The sequence below is a fragment of the Dasypus novemcinctus genome, chromosome 19 (assembly GCF_030445035.2).
Source record: "Dasypus novemcinctus isolate mDasNov1 chromosome 19, mDasNov1.1.hap2, whole genome shotgun sequence".
Classification (NCBI taxonomy): Eukaryota; Metazoa; Chordata; class Mammalia; order Cingulata; family Dasypodidae; genus Dasypus; species Dasypus novemcinctus.
Window position 1 is genome coordinate 4,635,402 of NC_080691.1, and position 21,184 is coordinate 4,656,585.

Below are 21,184 nucleotides of genomic sequence, written 5' to 3' on the forward strand. Positions count from 1 at the left end.
AATGGGTTGTCTTTTTGTTTCCAAGATATAGAATTTCTTTATATATGTTGGAAATTAGGCTCCTATCAGATATATGGTTACCACATATTTTCTTCCATTGTTTAGACAGTCTTTTCACTTTCTTTACAAACTCCTTTGAGGTGCAAAAATCTTTAATTTTGAGGAGGTCCCATTTATTTATTTTTCCTTTTGCTGCTTGTGCTTTGGGTGTGAAGTTCATGAAGCCGTTTCCTATTACAATGTCCTAGCTTCCCTACATTGTCATAAAAGGAATTTATGGTCTTGGCTCTTATATTTGCATATTTTATCCATCTTGAGTTGATTTTTGAATAAGGTGTGAGATGGTATTTGTAGCATTTTGATATAATGAATTCCAAAAAGATATATTGGATTATGCTTGTAATCTGATCTGTACCTGGGCATAATTTAGTTATAATTAGGGCATTGGGTCCCCACCCCTTGGTGGGTGAGTACTCACAGATAAAAGGCATGGTGAAGAACAGAGTTGGGGATTTCTGATGTTAGAGTTTAATACTGAAGACCTGAGAAGTCAGCATCCAGAGGAAAGAGAATCCATCACCAGGAAGGAAGTAACCTTGAACCCAGAGAAAATCAAGCCCCAGGAATGCAGGAACCCAGGAAGCCTGAACCCTCACAGAAGTCAACAGCCATTTTGCTCCAAATAGGCTTTGGTGATGGAAGTAAGTTATGCTTCAGGGACTGGTATCTGTAATCTCCTACCTCAAGTAAATACCTTTTATAATCAGTTTCTGGTATTTCACATCAGCACCCCTTTGGCTGACTAATACAGAATTTGGTACCAACGAGTTGGGAAGTGCTTTTGCAACTGCTGAAATGCTGGAACAGTTCTATAAGTGGGTAAGGGGTATTTTTTGGAGGAATTTAGATATGCTTAATGGAAAAGGCCTAGATCACTTTGAAGAGATTGCTAATAACAATATGGATGCTGAAAAGACTTTTCATGATGCCTTAGAAGTAAATGATGAAACTATTACTGGAAACTGGAGGAAAGGTGATCCATGTTTTAAAGTTGCAGAGAATTTAGCAAGATTAACTCCTGGTGTTTTCTGGAAGGCAGAATTTGAAAATGGCGAGCCTGGGCATTTGTTTGAAGAAATTTCCAAAGTAAACCCAGAGAATGCGAATTGGCTTCTGTTTGCAGCTTATAACAAAATGCTAGACAAGTGAGATAAGCTGAGAACTGAATTGTTGGGCACAAAGAAAACAGAAACTGATTCTGAAAATTCCAAGCTTCTCAAAATCAGGGTCCCAGAAGAAAATGCCCGATTGGAGGTCTTAACTAAACTTGGAACTTGGAAATCAGGATTGAAGATGTACTTATGTCAGAAACACTTGTGGAAAGTCTTATGTCTGATGGTTTGGACCTCTTCTTCCTGCATGCTAAACCAACAAGGTTTTTGAGACAGTTGTATGTACAAAACCACTGTCAGCCTGGAATAAAAAGGACATGGAAAGGAGAGATTGAAGGAGAAACAGCTTTAAGAGAAAAACCATGGAAGCTGAGATCTGGAATTTGGCATCACCTTGGATGGAGCCTCACCCATGTGTACAGAGAGGGTGAGTTTGCCCTAGCAGTTGAAGAGTATGGATATTCCTTTCCAATGTTCTAGGAGAGTTTTGCTGTCCCAGGGTACAGAGAGTGTGGGGCACATTCCCCAAGGATTAGGGCAGTTAAGATTAGCACCCCACAGGTCTAAGTGGGGTGGACCTGTCCCCCAAAGGTTAGGGAAGGCCAGATGGTCAACCTGTTGCTCTGAGAGGGTTGAACCTTTATGCCAAAGGTTAAGGGGAGTGTTATCTTCACATCACTATACTAGGGGGGGTTAAGTCTCTAACCTAAAGATTGAGTGAGGTATGGCTATCACCCCAGCACTCTTGGAATGAGAGGTCTGGAGCTTGGTCGTCACCCAGATGCTTAATGAGGGTGGAACCAAGAAAATGGCCATTGGTTGAGCATGTGGAAATGGTGGGTTCCCATAAGGCCCCAAGGAGAAGAAACCATCATCTTAAGAATGACTTTTTTTTCTTCTTTTTTTAATTTTAATTTTTTTCTCTTTATTTATTTTTTTAATATTACATTAAAAAAATATTAGGTCCCCATATACCCCCCACCCCCTTCACTCCATTCCTTCCCCCATAGAAACAATCTCTTCCATCATCATGAGACATTCATTGCTTTTGGTGAATACATCTCTGAGCACTGCTGCATCTCATGGTCAATGGTCCACATCGTAGCCCACACTCTCCCACATTCCATCCAGTGGGCCATGGGAGGACATACAATGTCCGGTAACTGTCCCTGCAGCATCATCCAGGACAACTCCAAGTCCCAAAAACGCCTCCACATCTCATCTCTTCCTCCCATTCCCCACACTCAACAGCCACCATGGCCACTTTCTACACACCAATGCCACATTTTCTTTGATTACTAATCACAATAGTTCATGAATAGAATATCAGTACGTCCACTCCAATCCATATTCTTGAAAATAAAAAGAATGACTCTTAGACTTTGAAATCAAATAGGTGATGCCCTGTAGGTATACTGAATTGCAGAGAAACTGTAACTCATGTTTCCCTCCCAATTTCTCATTATTGTAATGAAAATGTTTATCCTTTTTCTATCCATTTGTGTATTGGAAGCAGACAAATTGTTTTGTAAGTTTCAGAGGTCTTTAGCAGATGGAGCTTTTCCCCAAGACAAATTGTATTTCTTTAAATTGATTTTGATATGATTTGGTACTTGCATTGTAGCTGATTTAAGGCTTTTTTTAATATTGTGATGACTTTTTGGAATTCAGAGAGTGGAGTGTAGCAGTTTGATATAATCAATGAATTACAAAAAGAAATATTGGATTATGCTTGTAATCTGATTTGTACCTGGGCATAATTGAGTTAGGATTAGGATGTTGTGTCCTCACTGCTTGGTGGATGGGGACTCACAGATAAAAGACATGGAGAAAAACAGAGTTGGGGATTTCTGATGTTAGAGTTTGATGCTGAAGACCCGGGATATCAGCACTCAGAGGAAAGAGAAGCCAGCACCAGGAAGGAAGTAATCTTGAACCCAGAGAAAAGCAAACCCCAGGAACGTAGGAACCCAGGAAGCCTGAACCCTCACAGATGTCATCAGCCATCTTGTTCCAAATAGACTTTGGTGAGGGAAGTAACTTATGCTTTATGGACTGGTATCTGTAGGCACCTACCCCAAGTAAATACCCTTTATAAAAAACAATGAGTTTCTGGAATTTTGCATCAGCACAACTTTGGCTGACTAATACAGTATTCCTCTCTCATTCTTTAACATATGGATATCCATTTCTCCAAGCAACATTTTTTGAAGAAGTCATTTTCTCCCAGTTGAGTAGAGGCCTTGTCAAATATCAGATGACTATATATATGTGGATCTATGTCAGAACTTTCAATTCAGTTCCATTGGTCAATATGTCTATCGTTGTGTCAATACCATGATGTTTTGACCACTATAGCCCATGTGAAAGTTCCCTTCCAAAAATCAAGAGGGGCCCTGGTGAACCAAATCAGCATGGAAAATAACGACTCTCAGTCTCCTTGAGGGAGAGCACCCACACCTTGCTGGGAACCCTAAATATGCTCTTGGAAGCCTACCAAGCACTTCTTACTTTCCTCCTCATTTAGGTGTGTTGTACAGGATTACTTAATTGCCTGGGCCCACCTTCTCCTAGACGGAACCACAGAGTTTAGGTAAATCATGCTGCCTCAGCAGATTTGGTCTCCTCTCTTCCTGGTTTCTCCTCAAGCCAGCTGGTGTCCTCCTCAAAGCTCAAAAAGGGGTGTCAGGAAAATTGAACACGCACTCTTGGGACCCCTCTCCACCTTCTCCAGAACCCTCCCACTCTGAGTTTTTCTCCTCCAGATGTTTTTCTCCTGCAGCTGTGTGATTGGCCAGGTTTGGGAAAAGCTGGGGCTTCTTAACCTTGGGATGGGCAAAAACCTGTGGTTTTACCTTGAGCTATCACTCTTCTTGTTGTGCTCTCTCTGGATTGATATCCAGCAGCCTCCTGCTCTGTGGGTTCCAAAAAAAGTTCACTCAGGCAGGATTTTGTTCCCACTTAGCCATTTTTTTTGTTGTTGGAGCAATGATATGCATGCTCTTACTTTGATGCCATCTTGCCCCGCCCCTCCATTTTGTCTTGAAAGTAGCTTTAGATTACAGAAAAGTCACCTATACAATATAGGGGATTCCCATATACCCACCACCATCCACCATTTTCTCTTTCCCCTAATAATACTTTGTATGTGGATGGTACATTTGTTACAATTGATGTACAAATATTGAAAAAAATTCTAGTAGCCAGGGTCAATGATTTACATTATGGTTTACCTTTCAGACCATGCACTTTTTAAAATTTTGATGAAATTTAACATGGCCTGTATTCATCATTGCAAGATCATGTAGAACAATCCCATTGCCCCTAAAATGCCCCATATCCCTTCTATTCTATTCCCCTATCCCTCCCTTTGGGACCCACAACAACCACCACAACATTCCTTGAAGAAAAATATTCAGTTACTGGCTGCAACATTGAGGGCTTGACATACTGGCCCACCCTCCCCTATTAGGCACTGTCTATGCTCTCAAGAGACTCCTGTCCCTCTAGTTGAGAACATAGGAGGATACCCCAGGAAGGGACTCCCACAGCCATTAATACAATACACTATGACTAGATGAACACCCACATACTCCCTAGAAGTCTACCCCAGATGAGCCTTGTCCTGTTTGCCCCTAACATCCCAAACCAATAACTCTCCCTGCCATGTTTACCAAAAAACCTTCCCAACACTGTAGTTTCAACCACATACCTGCAAATCTCCAGAGTTCAACTGTTCCCTCCCCCAATCTTCCTCCATGTTCCAAGGACTGCCCAACCCACCCTCCCCACACTAAGCCCCTTATAGTTCAGCACTACCCAACAAAATAACATCACCACACCACTGTCATGCCCATCCACTGCACAACTACAAATTTTCACCTTATCACAGATTTTGTCCATATGGGCATTGGCTTAAAACCTGCTTCTCCCTTTGTCTCCTGTAAATCTATCTTCCAGATTCTAGCTCCGTGAGTCTGCTCAATTTTGCTTAATTCATATCAGTGAGGTCATGTAATATTTATCCTTCAGTGCCTGGCTTGCTTCACTCAACCTAAGGACTACAAGATACATCCATGTTACCCTGTGTGTTAATACTGTATTCCTTCTTATGATTGAGCAATATTCCATTGTATGTATATACCACAATTTGTTTATCCATTCATCTATTGACGGACATTTGGGTTGTTCCCAACTTTTGGCAACAGTGAATAATGTCACTATGAACATTGGTGTGTATGTATCTGTTCATGTTCCTGCTTTCAATTTTTCGGGGTATATAACCATCAGTGGGATTGCTGGATCATATGACAGTTCTATAGTTCATTGATCTTCTCTTAACAAATCACCTATGTTGGATTTATCTTCAAGACTGTGCTCAGGAAACAACCCCTTGGAGTCATCTACAATGCTTAAACTGTGGGGTCAGCTTGACCTGGACTATTCACAATGTCAGTTAATTTGAAGTACTTGACACTGATTCTAATTATAATGAGAAGCCATTGGAAGATTTAATGCCAGGAAGTGGTCATATCTGACTTTCATTTAAGTTCAACCTCTTCATGTTGCAGAATGAGAAATGAGACCAAGAACGATTTTTTTTCAGGATTGCCCAACCAGCACCCAGACCTGTTGTGCGTGGGATTCAATTCTATGAATTACTGCTTCTTATAATTCTTCCCTCTGTGAGTTTCTTTTACCTATGGTGACCAGCCCATGACATTTACAACTATTATCTCATATATACTGGATGACCCAGAAAAAAGAAGCTAGAATGCTCCCAATTGTGCAGGTAGGGAGACTTTGGAGGTGCTGAGAGGTAAAATAACAAGGCCAGGGTCAAAAAAACTGCTAAGGTGTAGTAGCCGGGTTTGAATACAGCTTTTTCTTATCATGTCAGGAATACTGTCTTTACCCAGCCCTTTCCAGGAAGGTGTTGGGACAGATATGTTTATGAAACTCTGTCCAGTTTACAGGATGACATGGCTGAGGAGAATGAGTAAGCAGTAGTCCTGAGAGGCCATTGTGTAGGTCTTGTCTTTTGAGTGCTGACAGGTAAGGGTGGGGACCTCACTGCATTGAAGGTGACATCACTACCTTGGAGACAGATCCCAACAGAACTTGGAACCCTGGTAACTAGACACCAAGAGTCCACAGAAAATACTCTATCCAGCTCACTTAGCCTGAGATGCTTGAGAGAACAAGATATTCTACTGCTGTGTTTCTAGGTCCAGAAATACTGGCCTTGGGAATATTTGGAACAAGATCCTTTTGCATCAATGTAGATGTTGGCCCAGTCCACAACCAGGAAGCCACTGGCCATTGATCAGGAGGTTTCCAAAGGTACCTTACTGTGGCCCAGGGTCATCCAATTCAAGTCAAGCCACCACTTTAATCCTATGTGGGCAGCCCCCAGTCCTCCCTCCTTTCAGTGTGTAGGAGGCACAAGGAACAGAATCATCTTGGGCAGGAGCAGTTTGTCAGGGTATGGAAAAATGGCAGGCCCTTTGGGTTCACATCTCAGTTCAAGAGTGAATGCTGGGGAAGCAACTGGTGGTGGAGTAGGCAATGGTCATTATTAATGTTAGGCCTGGGGCCCATTCCAAGTGGGGTGGTGGTGCATTCAGACTCCCTTCTGTGCCCAATGGGGGTCACAAAGTTATTATGGGGTGCTCATCCTGTGGCAATTGCCAAGCAGTCTCTTGAAACCTCTTACCTGCTCCTAGGCACTATCTTTACAGAGTTCCCCACAGAACTTTGAAAAGGAGCAATTCTAGATTCCTTGGAGTGCTGAATCTGGGTGACAGCATATGGGATGGTATCTCCTCACCAGGGTTGAGACACATGGGGAAGGCCAGAAGACCCATATCCCACCTGGCCCCTTCCTCTGGAAACCTCTCATGGATTTGCCATCTCTGTTGCCCACAGTCCCACTCTCCAAAGGCTTCTGAGCCTCCATCCCTCACCCATCCACCACCATGGGAAGCTCTGCTCATGGCTAGACAGAAAGTCACTTGTATTGGTCAAAGGGGTGCTGATGCAAATAAGAAAAACCTGTTGGCCTTTATCATGTCACATCATATCATATCATGTCACATCATGTCACATCACATCACGTCATGTTACATCACGTCAGGTTATAACATATATCATATCATGTCATATATTTTATATTATATTATATTGTTATGTTATGTTATGTTATGTTATTATTGTTGGAGAAAAATTGGCATTCACTGGGACACAGAGTGATATGACCACAGGCAGAGAATGTGTTGAGAAGCTCTCCCCATGGAGGGGGTCTGAAGAACAGACTTCAACCCCCCACCAGCATGATGGGGGTCTGAAGAGAGAATTCAGCCCACTCCTGGAAAGGGGGGATTTGAATTTATACAGAACTTTCTTAGGTGGGGAAATGATAGTTGCTGGGAGGGGGTTGAGGGTCCTTTTGAGGTGCAGGTACCAATAGAAAGCACTAGAGGTGAAAATTTTCCCTCTAATGATAATGATAATGACTAAAGGATAGTGATTAGGGAGTTATAGTTTCTTGGAATGCTGCAGGAGTAGATGTTTCTTTGATCCATAGGGATTAAAGGTTTCCTTATGTTCCTCTGATATGCAGATAGGGAAGGTTTACATTTCCCTTTACTCCCATCTCTATTTGGTATCTTTGTTTAACCTGTGGGGATGTGCCATGCCCTTAGACATGTACATTTATGGGGAATGGGGTTAGCCTTTTCTGAGTGCATATCACGGGAAATTGAGCTACAGCTTGTTAATTATTGCAAGCCTCTAACAATTATATTAATTATATTATATTACATTTTATAATTAGAAGAGTTTATATTTGGGGTAGAAGCTTACAGTTATCATGCCATAAATGTTAGAAAGAAATCTTCTAGAAGAAAATAAGGCTCACCCGATTGTGGAGAAGAAAAGAATTTATTCTCAATCTTGCAAGAAGGGGCGCACAACCAGAAAACATGGCTGGCACCCCAAACAAAGAAAAATGACACAATTTATACCCTTAAGCCTAGCACACAAGCCCTTCCTCTGTTTCTCCATAGATTGGATACTTCAGAAGTTACAGCCTATCCGAGAAGATCTAACTTTCCCGTGCAAAAGTTTGTGGTTAACCGCTTCCCCCATCACATTCCAACCACTTTAGTTTTTACCTGCTCCCCTTTGTCAAATAAGGAATGGAATTTAGTGCTGAATTGGTATTGACTTAGGTCTTTCTTGGGCATCTTCTTATTGCCTATAGGACTGGCTTAAGCTGGTTTCCTCTGTTGCTGTTTAACCCAGAAGTGGGAGACTGAAGAAGTAGGCTGCCAGTTACATAATTATTATTTTCCTCCTTTATGTGAAAACTAAACTAATCTTTGTTTCTTACAATTGCCTCTCTTTCTTTTAAATTCTTTTTAGTTTTCACGTTTCCATTCTTCAAATTTTCTAAGTGCTGTCTCACACTCTTCATCATAAGAATCTCCTTCTTTAAGGGGGTACAGATTGTTTTGCCTACACTGTATGGGCATTTGTTTGGTTAGGGCAGTTTCAATGAGTCTTTGAACTAGCCCTCAGGCACATGGAATGATACAGCATCTGACTGTGGTAAGCACCCCAGCTGAGATAATGAGGGAAGTTAAGGTGGACAGTGCAACCCCTTTCTATTTTCCAAACTAATTTTTAAGCCATCCTGTGAGTGAATTACTAATGCCAGAATTCTCTGCTAATTCCTCAGATAGGGCTGTTAGGCCTTGTAAAGCTTTAGTGACAGTTCCATCAGGGGCAGTGTTATTGGGGGTGAATGTACAGCAACTACCTCCAATCATAACAAAGACTCCCCGTTTCTCAGCTAGGATCATATCTAAGGCCATTCTATTTTCCCATGTCATTCTTCTAGTAGCATCTAATTGTTCTGCAATTCCTTTAATTTCATTCCTGGTGTAATTAATAAATCTCTGTTGGCTATAATAGATATAATTAATCCAGTCTACATTTTATTTATTTATTTATTTATTTATTTTTATTGATTTTGTAAAAATATTACATTAAAAAACAATATGAGGTCCCATTCAACCCCACCACCCCCACCCCACCACTCCCCCCTCACCATTCCCCCCCCCCCCCAGCAACACTCACTCCCATCATCATGGTACATCCATTGCATTTGGTAAGTACATCTCTGGGCATCTCTGCACCTCATGGTCAATGGTCCACATCATGGCCCATATTCTCCCACATTCCATCCAGTGGGCCTTGGGAGGATTTACAATGTCCGGTGATTGCCCCTGCAGCACCATCCAGGGCAACTCTAAGTCCCAAAGGCACCTCCACATCTCATCTCTTCCTGCCATTCCCCATACCCATATCAGCCAACATGTCCACTTTTCCCACTCCACTCCAATGCCACCTTTTCTCTGTGGACCTTGGATTGGTTATGTCCGTGGCATCTCTATGTCAAGAGGAGGCTCAGATTCCACATGGAGGCTCAGATTCCACATGGATACTGGATGCAATCCTCCTGCTTTCAGTTGTAGGCACTCTAGGCTCCATGGTGTGGTGGTTGTCCTTCTTCAACTCCATCTTAGCTGAGTGAGGTGAGTCCAATAAATCAGATTGTAGGAGCTGAAGTCTGTTGAGGCTCAGGGCCTGGCTATCACATTTTTATTAGTGGTGACCCACTAGAACAAGAATGACTCAAATCCAGCTGCTACCTGATTTCTAACCTTAAACTCATCTGGGACTCCTCGGGGAACTCCGATTTTGTCTAAATAGATCCGCTCATCAAAAGAACCAAGTAAACTTTTCTCTCTCCCTCCCTAGGATGATATTCTCGCTTCTTTTTCAAATGCCAAGGTGAATAGGATAGCCAATTGGACCAGAGCACAGGATCCACCCCACCTCTCAGGCAGTATTGGTTGGAGAACACCCTTTCCACAGTACCACCACAGGTCTGCTCGAGGTCTGACCAAACTGGTGAAATTGTCAGTATGCTCACTGCTTACATTCCACACTTGTGTACACGAGGCCACAGTTCCAAGGTCCTGGAATCCTTTCCTCTGTCCAGAGAGACAAGCAGAGTGATTCCCTGGGTCCAGATGGGAGGCAGGTATGGCCTTGATGTTTCCATTTTTAACTGGTGGGAAGAGAGAGGACAAAGTACTACAATTTTCACCAGGAGTAGCATTTTGAAAGAGGAGTATCATACACTTAAAGTCCTTTTCATGCTTTTCCATACTGAGCAGAAAGGGTACAATATGAGCTGTGGGGAGGCCTGTTGCACATGCATAACAGTTGCTTTTGTATAGACTCTGGACAGTATATTTTATCCATTCTACCCAGGCATTTTTGTCCCCATATCTTGTCTCTATTTCTATGGTTTGCTTTAAATCTTCTGCCTTAAGTATCTTTTTTTTTCAAATTCTAGTCAATTTATTCATTTTTAAAAAAGATATTACATTAAAAAAATATGAGGTCCCCATTCGTCCCCACCGCTCCCACCCCACCACTCCCCCCCCCCCCCCAATAACACTCTCCCCCATTATCATGTCACATCCGTTGCATCTGGTGAGTACATCTCCGGGCATCGCTGCACACCATGTCCCGTGTTCCACACCATAGCCCACACTTTCCCACGTTCCATCCAGTGGGCTATGGGAGGACATACAACATCTGGCAATTGTCCCTGGGGCACCACCTAGGACAACTCCAGGTCCCGAAAATGCTTCCACATCTCTTCTCTTCCTCCCCTTCTCCACACCCAGCAGCCACCATGGCCACTTTTTCCACACCAATGCCACATTTTCTCCATTATTAACCACAATATTTCATGAATAGAATATCATAAAGTCCACTCTGATCCTTACTGTATTGCTCCTTCCTGTGGACCTTGGCTTGGTTGTGTCCATTCCACATCTATGTCAAGAGGGGGTTTAGATTCCACATGGATATTGGATGCAATCCTCCTGCTTTCAGTTGTAGGGACTCTAAGCTCCATGGTGTGGTGGTTGACATTCTTCAACTCCATGTTAGCTGAGTTGGGTAAGTCCAATAAATCCGACTGTAGGAGCTAAAGTCTGTTGAGGTCAGGGACTGGCTATCATATTGTCAGTCCAGAGATTCAAATCCCCTAGATATATCTTAAGCCCCAGCACCAACTACAATTCCAGTAAAGTAGCATGAAAGGCTTGTGAAAAGAGATCCCATCTGAGTCCAGCTCCATCAAGCAGAAACACCAGCTCCAAAGAAGGACCAACTGATATGGCAGTGAACCCCATCTGCCATGACCATAGAACCTTTGGGTCTCTTTAGCCCTCAAAAGGACAAATACCTGGGGTTGTATCTACTTTATCTGTCTCTGAGACTCTGCTCTAGTGTGCATAAGGGCAATCCTTCTGACAACCTCTAGACTCTTTTTTAGAGACTCATAGCCATATAAACTCATTTGTCCTTTTCATTTCCCCCTTAATTTTAGGTGAAACAACATTTTTAACTCCTTTTATTATATGTAGACAGGGATATTCTGCTGGTCCACGTTGAACCTTTAATTCAAGGTCCTTTTCTAGTTATATCATAAGCTGGTACTTGGTAGTGATCCCTCGGTGCCAGGGAGGCTCAACCCCGGGCATCATGTCCCAACCTGGGGGGAAGGCATTGCATTTACATGCTGAGTTTGGCTTTGAGACTGGCCACATTTGAGTAACACAGAGTCTGTCAGGAGGGAACTCCTAGGCACAGTGCTGCTCTAGGCCTTGTTCTTATTTCAGGTGTATAGGCTCACAAGCATAGTCATTAGTATCAGGGGCTCACTGTTGGACCCTCATTCCTTCCTGATCCTTACCGTTGCACCTGGGGGGCTGCTGCTGCTCCCCTAGGGACCATGACAGAGCCCCCCCTGGGCAGTAACCCAGTACCCCCTCAGCAGTTGTTTTTAATTGTTTCCACTATGAGTATATCCACACATTTCCATGTCCCCTGGACATATGCCCTGTATAACTCCCTGTCAACTATATATCACCTGTCAATAACATCCCATACCAGTATTCCTCTGCTGCCATTGTTGAACCACTCTGTGATGCAAAACTTCCTGAAAAGTGAAGCCCAATAGAATGTTAGGTCCCCTTACCAGTAAAATGGAATATAGTGATGAGTTTAAAGGTTGGACATAGAATACATATTGATTTGGAAAAATTCTACACCCTATCTTTTTCTTTTCTTTTTTCCTAATTATTGAGCTTCTCTTCACAGGAGCCCTAGATCACAGTAATTCATATATACAATATACAGTACTCCCACACATCCACCATAAAACCATTTCCCTTCCACAGTGATAATCTTCTAACTTATTCATATCATATTAACTGAAACTGATGTACAGACTCTGAAACAATAGCTTTCAAACAGGGTGACATCTGTGCTTACATTGTGGTCCATACTTTAGGCTATACAGTTTTCTAATTTTTTAAATTATCCTATGTTTTACATTATGGTTTAAATTATTAGTCTGTCATCCCCGCTATGTTTTTGGTGTAATATTACATGTTTTATATTCATTCTAGTGTACTCTCGTGAAACTTGTTCTTGCCCCCACATTTACCTTGGTTCCTTCCATTCAACATCCATTTTCTCCTCCCCTTGGGGCCCACAGCGACAGCCAATCTCCATTTCCTGAGGAGCCATGTCCAGAGATACTTGCAACAGTGTTCAGGGCCTGACTTGCTCAACTGCCCTAATGCCCCGGGAGCCACCCTTTCTCTCGAGAGATACAGTTCCCTCTTTTTTGATGGCATTAGTCCTCCCCAGCATGTGGGTCCACCCCCACTCTCACTACTTGGGTCTCTGCCCAATGGTACAACCCACCCTGGCAAAATGAGCATTCAGACATTCCCCAGGAGTCCGTCCCATGTCAGATCATCCCCTCTGAGCATCTTATACAGGTAACCCCTCTAATTATATTTTGATACGGTTTTCTCAGCATATTATTCTCAACCAACACCTGACACTCTCCTACATTTGCATGTTGCCTCTCCCTCCCCCCAATTTTTTGGGCAATATTACCCATCCGCCCATCCCCAGCCCCCTCAAACCCGCAAAGCCCCACCCAAAGGCAACCCCTTGCCCCCATTTTATCTCTTCTTTATGCTCATACTTACTGCCAGCTCATCATAGATTCCACCCCTGCAGACGTTGGCTCACATCCTTCCTCCACCCCCCGATTTCCTGTAAGCCTATCTTCCAGTCTCTAGCTCTCTGAGGCAGCTTGCTTATTTCATATCATTGAGGTAATGTAGTATTTGTCCTTCAATGCCTGTGTTGCTTCACTCAACATAAAGTTCTCAAGATTCATCCATGTTATCACGTGTTTGTAGTGTATTTGTTCTTAAAGCCGAGTAGTATTCCTTTGTATGTATATACCATGTTTTATTGATCCACTCATCTGTTGATGGGCATTTGGGTTGATTCCAACTTTTGGTGATAGTGAACAATGCTGCTATGAACATTGGTGTACATATATCGGTTTGTGTCATGGTTTTCAGTTCTGCTGGGTATATACCCAGCAGTGGTATTGCTGGGTCATATGGCAAATCTATGATTAGTTTTTTGAGAAACCGCCAAACTGTCCTTCAGAATGGTTGGATCCTTCTGCATTCCCACCAGCAGTGGATGAATGTTCCCATTTCTTCACATCCTCTCCAGCATTTGTATTCTTCTGTTTTTTTCATAGCTGCCACTCTTATAAGAGTAAGATGGTATCTCATTGTAGTTTTGATTTGCATTTCCCTGATAGCTAGAGATATGGAGCATTTTTTCATGTGCTTTTTAGCCTTTTGTATTTCTTCTTTGGAGAAGTGTCTGTTTAAATCTTTTTCCCATTTTTTAAATGGGTTGTTTATCTTTTTATTTTCAAGATATAGGAGTTCCTTATATATGCAAGTTATAAGTCTCTTTTCAGATATATGGTTGCCAAATATTTTCTCCCATTGTGTGGGTTCCCTTTTTACTTTCTTGACAAACTCCTTTGAGGTGCAGAAGGCTTTAATTTTGAGGAAGTCACATTTATCTATTTGTCCTTTTACTGCTCGTGCTTTTGGTGTGATATTCATGAAGTCATTTCCTATTAAAAGGTCTTATAGATGTTTCCCTACACTGCTTTCCAAGGTCTTTATGGTCTTGGCTCTTATATTTAGGTCTTTGATCCATCTTGAGTTGATCTTTGTATAAGGTATGAGATGGTAATCCTCTTTCATTTTTCTACATATGGCTATCCAGTTCTCCAGGCACCATTTGTTGAATAGACCATTCTCTCCCAGTTGAGAGGGTTTGGTGGCTTTATCGAATATTATATGGCTATATATATGAGGTTCTATATCAGAACTTTCAATTCGATTCCATTGTTCTGTGTGTCTCTCCTTATGCCAATACCATGCTGTTTTCACTACTGTAGCTTTGTAGTATGTTTTGAAGTCAGGTAGTGTGATTCTTCCAATTTCGTTTTTCTTTTTCAATATGTCTTTGGCTATTTGGGGCCTCTTTCCTTTCCAAATAAATTTCATAGTTAGTTTTTCTAGTTCCTTAAAGAAGGCTGTGTTGATTTTTATTGGGATTGCATTGAATGTGTAGATCAGTTTGGGTAGGATAGACATCTTAATAATATTTAGTCTTCCTATCCATGAACAGGGAATATTCTTCCATTTATTTAGGTCTTCTTTGATTTCCTTGAACAGTCTTGTATAGTTCTCAGTGTATAAGTTTTTTACATCTTTAGTTAAATTTATTCCTAAATATTTGATTTCTTAATTTACTATTGTAAGTGGTATTTGTGTCTTGATTTCCTCCTGATCTTGCTCATTATTGGTGTTCAGAAATGCTGCTGATTTTTGTGCATTGATCGTATAACCTGTGACTTTACTAAACTCGTTTATGAGTTTTAGAATCTTTGTTGTAGATCTCTCAGGGATTTCTATGTACAGGATCATGTCATCTGCAAATAATGAAATTTTGACTTCTTCCTTTCCAATTTGAATGCCTTTTATATCTGATTCTTGCCTCAGTGCTCGAGCAAGTACTTCTAAGACAATGTTAAATAGAAGGGGAGACAGTGGGTATTCCTGATTTTAGAGGGAAGGATTTTAGGATTTCTCCATTAACAATGTTGGCTGTAGGTTTTTCATATATACTCTTTATCTTGTTCAAAAAATTTCCTTGTATTCCTCTCTTTTGGAGTGTTTTTATTAAGAAAGGGTGCTGTATTTTGTCAAATGCTTTTTCTGCATCTATAGATATAATGTGATTTTTTTCCTTCAATCTGTTTATATGGTGTATTACATTGATTGATTTTCTTATGTTGAACCATCCTTGCATACCTGGAATGAATTCCACTTGGTCGTGGTGTATAATTCGTTTAATGTGTTGTTGAATACGATTAGCAAGTATTTTGTTAAGTATTTTTGCGTCTAGGTTCATTAGAGAAATTGGTCTATTTTCCTTTCTTGTTGTGTCTCTGTTTGGCTTTGGTACTAGGATAATGTTGGCCTCATAGAAGGAGTTAGGCAATGTTCCTTCTGTCTCAATTTTTTGGAATAGTTTCAGCAGGATTGGTGTTAGTTCTTTCTGGAATGTTTTGTAGAATTCACCTGTGAAGCCGTCTGGCCCTGGGCTCTTCTTAGCTGGGAGATTTTTAATGATTGATTGTTGGGAGCAGTCAATACAAGTATACACTGAGTTCAGCAATGCCGGCAACATGGCCACCAGAGCAGAGCCCACTTCCTTGTTCTTCTCCCTCCCTGCTCCTTTGTTCTCCATTTCCCGCCACTGCCAAGACTGATAAGATAGTGCGCAGGTGCAAGACGTGAAACTGAAGTCCGCCTTCTACCTCAGCAACAGAAATAGCCAATCCCTAGCTTCCACCTCCACCCACCGCCCTTCCCCTTCACAAGAGTATATATGCTCAGTACCCTCAATAAAATGTTGCAGCTTGATCAGAACCCTGTCTTGCTGTCATTCTTCGTGTCTCTTGTCCCACCATTCTTTCTCGGCAGGTTTCGAGCCCTCGTTGCCGTCCCGTGGGCCGGGGCAGTTTGGCGCCCAGTGTGGGGCCCGACGATTCCCTGTAATCGAGAAAAGAATGTCGCTTCACCCAGGAAGGGAGTACTCCCAGCACATCAGCCGACGAAAGGCTCCCAGCGGTGGAAAGGGAACAGCTCTGCACCAACCTGTAAATCCTTCAATCATTGACGGTGGCCAAGCGGGTAAGTGAAATACTCTATTTCGCTTCACTTCTTTGTAATCATGGGACAAGCAGAATCCTCACACTCATTATTTCTTTGCCAAGTAAAGGAGGCACTCAAGACACGAGGAGTTAAGGTTAAAAAGAAAAGTTTAACTGAGTTCTTTAAGTTTGTTATCAAAACCTGTCCATGGTTTCCCGAGGAGGGCACAATAGATGAAAAATGTTGGAACAGAGTAGGCAATTGTTTAACTGATTATTACAAAACCTTTGGACCTCAGAGAGTCCCCATCACTGCATTCAATTACTGGCAACTAATACAGGGTATACTTGGAATTACGCCCCAACCCCCTGATATAAAGAATCTAGTCTCAGAAGGGGAAACTGCCTTAAAGTTGAGCTCTCGGCCCCATTCGGGTTGCGGTAAAAGGTCTGAATTGCACTCGCAGCCCCACCCCTCACGTCCGGGTTCACCCCTTAGCCTAATCTCCCTTGACAATGCAGATACCGAGCCCCTTCACCCTGCCACACCTTCCGCCCCCTCTCCCGAGGATGGAAATGGTGAGGACAATCCAAAGACCCCTGATAAGAACATGGAATGTACCCTTGAGCCGCTCTCACTCCCGCCCTTTAAAACCCCCCCATATGGAACCTCTTCCAATCTAAATCCTCCGTTTTTATATCCTTTGGCTTTAATGCCTTCCCTTGCAAAACTTCAGCAACCTCCCACTCTTTCAGGTCCTTCTGAGATTAGCGAGCTTTACGCTGAAATTTGCAGTATTCGGGAGCTCACTCAAACTCTTATAAGCATCTCACTTCCCGATACCAAAAGCAAGGACCCTTTGCTCACCTTCCCCATTCTCCGGAGTGGGCGGTCCACTTCTGCTAAACTCCGCCCTCCCATTCCCAACAGAAACCTAGCCCTCTCTGACAATAGTACCAATGAGTCTGGGGAGGATGAACTTCAAACCCACACTAGGAAGAAGCAAACCCATGAGCCAGAGCCCAGTCCATCTAGTAGGCCAGAGCCCGGTCCATCTAGCAGGCCAGAGCCCAGGGAAAATGAACTTGAACCCCGGTCTACCAGACCAGAACCCACCCCACTCAGGGCGAGAACCCATGCATGGCAGCGCAGCCCCTCCCCTAATGTATATCTTCCTTTAAGTTTCAAATCCATTGAAAAATTTAAAAAGGCAGTTCATTCATATGGGCCCACTGCTCCATTCACCCTTGCCCTAATAGAGGCACTGGGCAATAAGGAATTAACACCTAACGATTGGTTCCAGCTTGCTAAAGCTGTGCTCTCCAGGGGAGATTTCATTACTTGGCACTCACATTATGAGGAAGCGGCCAGAGAATATGCTATATGCAATGAGAAAAGGGAAGAAACAAAAGGCTGGACAGTAAGAAAATTCATGGGCCAAGGCTCCGCCCAGTCCAGTGCAGCACAGGCCCAGTTCAGTGCAGGGCTCATTTCTCAAATTCAGAAGGTGGCCCTTAAGGCCTGGAAAAAATTGCCAATAAAAAATCACCCAACTTCTTCTCTGGCAAAATTAACTCAGGGGCCAGAAGAACCATTTGCTGACTTCCTTAGTTGGCTGCAAGCCACAGCCGAACATCTGTTTGGTGACACGGAAACTGGGTGTGATTTTATTAAGCAACTTGCTTTTGAAAATGCAAATGAGCCTTGCCAACAGGCCATCCGCCCGTTTCATAACACTGATCTTTCTAATTGGGGGCACCTATGTGCAAATGTTACGCCTGCCAAAACCATGGGCATGGCCATTGGTGCAGCACTTCAAAGTTTTAAAAAAGACCTAAAGAAAACTTTAGCCAACTCATCTTCTTGCTTTAATTGTGAGCAACCTTGGCACTTTGCAAAGGATTGCCCTATGAAGGCTCCTGCAATGCCTCAGCCCGTTATCCCTGGTGCTAGGCCACGCCCCTCCACTGTTTGCCCAAGGTGCAAAAAGGGGTATCACTGGGCTTCAGAGTGCCGCTCTCATACAGATATTAATAACCTACCACTCAAACCCCGGTGGCAGGGAAACTCCCAGTGGGGCCAGCCCCAGGCCCCACCCCAAACAAACCCCGGGACTACACGGTTTGTTCAACCCACAGCACCAGCCCTCCCAACCATTCACCGCGCTGCTACATCGCAGATCTATAGAAAGCAACAGCAGGGAGCGCAGGATTGGACCTCTGTGCCACCTCCGAATCAGTATTAACCCCGGACTCCAGCCCTGTCCTTATTCCAACAGGAGTGTACGGGCCATTGCCCCCCAATACATTCAGCCTTATATTGGGGAGAGCCAGCACCTCCTTAAAAGGAGTTCAAGTCCTCCCAGGAGTATTAAATAATGATTTCATAGGCAAAATAAAAATAATTGCAGCCACCTCGTATAACATAGTCCCAGTACCCACTGGCACTCGTATAGCACAGCTTGTCATCCTCCCCTTACATCAGGCTAATTCCAATTTCAAAAAGTTGCAGTGCACCAATGAAAGTCCCGGCTCCTCTGATACTTTCTGGGTCCAAATCATAAGTCATAACCGACCCACTTTAAAACTAAAATTGAATGGCAAATCTTTTGAGGGAATATTAGACACAGGAGCCGATGCTACCGTTATTTCCTCTAATCACTGGCCTAAATCTTGGCCCCTTACTGTAGCAGCCACTCATTTACAAGGGATAGGGGAAAGCACCAACCCCCTCCAAAGCTCACAAACCCTGAACTGGGAGGATAACGAAGGCAATAAGGGCACAGTTACTCCTTTCGTACTGCCCAATCGTCCTGTTAACTTATGGGGCAGAGATATCCTCTCTCAAATGAAAGTCTTTATGTGCAGCCCTAATAACACCGTCGCTGCCCAAATGCTTAACATGGACTTTCTGCCTGGCAAGGGCTTAGGCAAAGACAGTCAAGGCATTAAACAGCCTATCTCAGTAAAACCTAATGCAAGTAAAGTGGGACTTGGGTTCCCGCAGGATTTAACATAATGGCCGTTGACATTCCTCTACCCCATGCTGAAAAAATTTCTTGGAAAAATACACAGCCAGTGTGGGTTGATCAATGGCCACTAACCTTAGAGAAAACCTTAGCAGCTATAGAGTTAGTACAGGAACAACTTGCTGCGGGACATATTGAGCCCACACAGTCTCCCTGGAACACCCCTATTTTCATCATAAAAAAGAAATCTGGCAAATGGAGACTATTACAAGATTCACGGGCCATTAACAAAGCAATGATCCCTATGGGGGCTTTGCAGCCTGGCCTTCCTTCACCAGTCGCAATCCCTTCAAGCTTTCATAAAATTGTTATAGACTTGCAGGATTGTTTTTTCTCAATACCTGTTCATCCTGAGGATAGACAGCATTTTGCCTTCAGTGTCCCCCAAATTAACTTTCAGGGCCCTATGCCTAGATTTCAATGGAAAGTCTTACTGCAAGGAATGGCAAACAGCTCCACCTTGTGCCAGAAATATGTTGCCACAACCATTAATCCAGTTAGGCAGGCCTGGCCACAAATCTATATTCTCCATTATATGGATGATATCCTGTTCTCAATTTCCTTACTTTGGATATAAATGGGCAATCTGCCGCCGATAGACATTGGCACCCTGCTTCTCAAATGCAGCAGGCCACAGTCATGTGGCGTGACCCTTTAACATCACAGTGGAACGGGCCCAACCCCATGATCATTTGGGGACGAGGCTCCGCCTGCATATACGATCAAAAAGGGAACGGCCCTCGCTGGCTACCAGAAAGACTAATAAAACAAGTCAATCCCCCGTCTTCCGAACCACAAACTAATTCTTCCAGGGAGATAATTTCCCCCTGAGAAAAAACTTTCTCTTTTCTTTTACAGCTCGCTTAAGAATTGCAAGAAGCCCCTGTCATTGCAACAGCCTGCAATAAGAGAACACGCCGCCTCAACCAGATGTGCCTGATCCGGTCCTCACAAACCCACCTCGGAGAAGCCTCCCGCCTCAATCAACGACCGGGTGATCTCCAATCAAAGCGCAAATGCTTCTCTCACTCCCTTCGCAACCATTTCTGTTCTATTTCTTTCTCATAACCTTTGTCTTTTTAACAGTATTTTCTGCCATCTGCCTAGCCTCTACCGCCCCGAAGGACTGGAACCTCGGCCAACGAATTCTCCTTGCTGTAGCAATTCTCCTTTCTGCTTCTCGCCTCCATCTTCATCTCCCTTGCTGTCTTCCTCCCATAATGGGTTCCATGAGCCTTTCACTGTTTAAAACTATCTCTCTTTTCCTCCTTTGTCTCCCTATTACATTCACCAACCCTGACCACCAACCTTTTAACTGGACATTGAGCCTTTGGCAACAGGAGAAATTACTTCAATACAAGGTCACCTCCACCTCCCCTATTTTCTCTATTCACCTTTGCCGCCTTATAGGCCAAAGTCCCGATTGTTACCCGGGATGCCAGGGACAGGGCTGCTATGGTGGCAGGGGAGGTGCTGTCCCAGGCCCCGGGGGACCTCCAATTTCAGGCTATTATATCTGTCCTTCTTCAGCAGGCTCCTCCTCCCGTTCCTGCCATGACCCTGCACACTATTATTGCCCCTCCTGGGGGTGCGAATCTATGGCAGTTGGGTGGCAGGGAGCCCCGAATAATGACCCCAACCTTAAGTTACTCAGTCGTCAACTCTCCCCACGGCAAACCAACATCACCCTACAAGTAAAAAATCCCAGTGACGTACAATGGCTTGCTGGCCGCACATGGGGAATATGGCTCTACATGAATGGGCATGATGCT

At 43.3% G+C, this 21,184-nt stretch overlaps 1 long non-coding RNA gene across 1 annotated transcript; it reads left to right on the forward strand.

Annotated features, from left to right (window-relative positions):
* The first annotated feature begins 6,370 nt into the window (after window positions 1–6,370).
* On the forward strand, window positions 6,371–20,955 carry LOC139437033 (uncharacterized). The gene is made up of 3 exons (XR_011646594.1): window positions 6,371–6,515; window positions 16,214–16,423; window positions 20,271–20,955. It is a non-coding gene; the product is annotated as an uncharacterized lncRNA (long non-coding RNA).
* The last annotated feature ends 229 nt before the right edge of the window (window positions 20,956–21,184 follow it).